We start from the raw sequence: 3,614 nt of genomic DNA, 5'->3' as shown, positions 1-3,614 counted from the left end.
GAACATTCGTGCATGAAAGCAACCTTTCTCCAGTGATCCGTTGATGAAAATGTTCCTGTTTATTTTCTATCCCGTGCAGACGTTCTAATGGACCTTTGAAAATGTCCGCTTCCAATCACATCACGAGGAATGAATTGAGAAGCCATATTGCCGTGTGTGCTTGCTTCTTCATGGCTGCCCTGCAGTCAAGAGGCCACTTAGGAAGGTGAAATGTGAATACAAGCCCTCTCCTTTTCTGCAGGTATATAATGAACAATAACCATCATTCATTCTTTCTGCTCTGGTATTTGGGACCTGCTCCAAGCTGCCTTTTTTCCACTCTTTCCACTTGGCGAACATATTCTTACTGGTGGTCTACGTTTGGAAAATTCTCACCCTCGTTATGTTTTCATCTCTGTTTTTTGCTTCGTCAGTTCATTGGTTTCACTTCTCTATTGTTCACTCTACAGCACATTTCTACCAAACTTTGGCCTGGGTTGGCGATGTACAAATACTCTATTCCACTTTCACCGCTGCTTGTATCTGGGCCAACTGACCTACTCCATGCACAGGGTCAGGGGTGTCCAACATGCGGCCTCCAGGCTGTTTGTTGTTTTACCAGATATATTTTTAATGGGATTTTTCCAAGTCATAATAACAAAACAAAACAAAGTCGTATTTTTTAAACATTTGGTTGGGAAAAAAGGAAAAAGAAAAACAGTAAAAATGGACGGAAAGAGCAGAGTTGATTGGAATAACAGGCTTTTTTCACCCATATATTCCTTAGCATATTTACGTGGTACTCCGGTTTCCTCCCCCATTCCAAAAACATGCTAGGTTAATTGGCCACTCCAAATTGTCCATAGGTATGAATGTGAGTGTGAATGGTTGTTTGTCTATATGTGCCCTGGGATTGGCTGGCCACCAGTCCAGGGTGGACCCCGCCTCTCGCCCCAAGACAGCTGGGATAGGCTCCAGCACCCCCGACCCTGGTGAGGAAAGTGGTAGAAAACGGATGAATGAATGCTGCTTACATGTTTTGCTTCTATAATAGAATATAGCATGATGAATATAAGTGGCCTTTGCCTCTTTTCATTTTTCACTGGAAAAAGTTTCGACATCGCCGACTTTGCTGTATCTACTTGGGATTGCTGTTAATCTTTTTAGAAAATGAATTTTCCAGTATGTGTATGCCCTTAGTATGACAAGTGTGGACACCCCTGCAGAAAAAGCAATGCTAACGCTACACAAAGTGGTCACAGGCAGGTTTCAAACCCAGAAGCGTCTGGGCCAGGCTGTGAGGCGGACGTGCTGATCAGACCACTTCCTGGCTGTGCCTCCAGTTTAGAAAGAACGTGGTTAACATGTCTTCCGGATTCTCCACGTGGCGGTTCACGTGGCAGCTAATACATGACTTTTATTCAATGCTTTGTCTTTTTTTTTAGATTCCCTGATTCTTTCTCTTTGCATTCTCGCAGCCACTGCTGACCCGCTGGAGAAGAGACCGATGTCCCGTGTCTTGCAGTGAACACACCACGCAACCTCCACCTAACCTAACCTCCTAAGGTCCATGGTGATGGTGCAGAAGTCCAAGCTCAGAAATGTAACTCAAAGGAAACAGCGAGGCCTCAGGGAAATCCATCATGAAGGCTCTTTGCGTGTTTCCTCCCCAGGCCGTCTCTAACATTCCCCTCACCTCAACACAACCGGCCGTGGAGCTGACTTGTCTCAGCATAATGGAGGCCTTGTCTGTGCAGACGGCGTGTCACTCCATGAGCTAACTGGCTGCCATAGCCGTCACGACTCAGTCTCTCCCTCCGTGGCTCCACAGCACTCAGGTCACAAGCCATCATGAAATACTAGAACATGCAAACACTTCACATCTTCTCATTAAAACACAAGCAGGCTCAGGAGTTCAAAATAGGAAACCTTCTTGCGGTACATCCAGCACTTTTACTCTGAAGACATTCTGCTGATGTAGGAAATCACAGCACGGAACCAACCGTAGTCAACATGGAACACGCTAGCGTTTTAGCTAGCTACCCTAGCTAGCTACTCTAGCATCAAATCCATCGTCAATCAGCGATAAGGACTTCTACATTTCTACATTTCATACATTCTGCATTGCAGCCAAACGTGTCATCTGAAGCCTCCTTGGGTTCCAATGTGATCACGTTTGACGGTAAAGTTCATCCTTACGGTTTATATTCCATGCAGCGAAGCAAAGTACATTTCTCACGATGATCAAACCGAGCCTTCCTGTTACATTATCAAAACAAAATATCAATACGTACCAAAAACAATGGCAACCGTTTTCGGATTTTTGTTTTGTTTTCTAGCTTTCAACTAGTTCTGCTTTGTTCTTCCTTTCCTTCTTTCCTTTCTTTGTTTTTGTTTTTGTTTTTGCTGTTGTTTTTGGTTTTGATTTTGGTTTTGTTTTTGCTTTTGCTTTTGCTTTTGCTTTTGCTTTATTGAAAGCAAGTCGTCAATGACAACAAAGAACAGCAAATAACAACCAGTAAAATAGTAATGATTTCTAAATACGGTATGTGGCTGAAACAGAAAGCGTGTAGATGGAGGCTGCCCTCTGGTGGAGGAACACGGAAGCACAGTGCACGTGCTGATTTAGTGCAGGAAGTTCTGGATTTAAGAAGACGAAAGATTCCTTGCAGACACACCAAAAAGTCCCACAAGACTGGGGGTAAAATAGGGAAAACACTTGATAGAATTAATAGAACATAATAGCTTATGTCTGTCCAAGACACTGAAAAAAACATGTCATTTTTTAAAGCAATCTTTGATTTTAATTCATTCTTTTTTGTAGAATTTATTTTGATTGTATTTATTTAGTCATGATTAAGTCTGTACTAATAATGATAATATTATTAATAAGCAATAATATTAATAAGCTGAACTGAACAATCCCATCAATCTCACGTGGGGAATGAGTGAGTGAGTGAGTGAGTGAGTGAGTGAGTGAGTGAGTGAGTGAGTGAGTGAGTGAGTGAGTGAGTGAAGGAAGGAAGGAAGGAAGGAAGGAAGGAAGGAAGGAAGGAAGGAAGGAAGGAAGGAAGGATACGCCCCAGGATGCCGAGATGAGGACCGAACTGCGGGTCAAAGTGTCTTTAATGGCCGATGCAATGCAGCAGATTGACTAGCACGTAGAAAGAGAAAAGCGCCAATGATCCACCAGAGAAGGGGTCACGTCACGCACCTGAACTAAACAGACATCACTCAAATGGGAAACAGGTGCGAGGGATAGCAAACACAAAGCGACAGAAAAGGGAACAGAATAACACAGGAAGTGAGTACAAAATAAGGGCATGAACCAGGAACTAAGACATGAAAGAAACCTAAATGAACTGTGCTCTTAGGATCATTTAAAAACCGCATTTGAGTTCATTTGTGTGGTCATTGACGATGGTTTCAGTGTGTTTGATGATCTACTTTCCCAGGGAAACATCGATCAGGCTTGTGTATGTTTTGGAGAGAGTCGGGCATTCTGGTGCAAATTCCCGAAGCTAAGCAAGGTTCCAGTGTATTTATACATGATTACCATCTCACGGTGAATGACATGTGTTTTCTACGGAAAAAAACCTGCCGCTTTAAAAGAAAAATCTTTATTTGAACCACCA

This window comes from Doryrhamphus excisus, linkage group LG3 (genome assembly GCF_037039965.1).
Source record: "Doryrhamphus excisus strain RoL-2023G ecotype Guam linkage group LG3, RoL_Dexc_Guam_v1.1, whole genome shotgun sequence".
Classification (NCBI taxonomy): Eukaryota; Metazoa; Chordata; class Actinopteri; order Syngnathiformes; family Syngnathidae; genus Doryrhamphus; species Doryrhamphus excisus.
The sequence above is the reverse complement of the archived record's forward strand: the minus strand, read 5'-3'. Positions refer to the sequence as shown.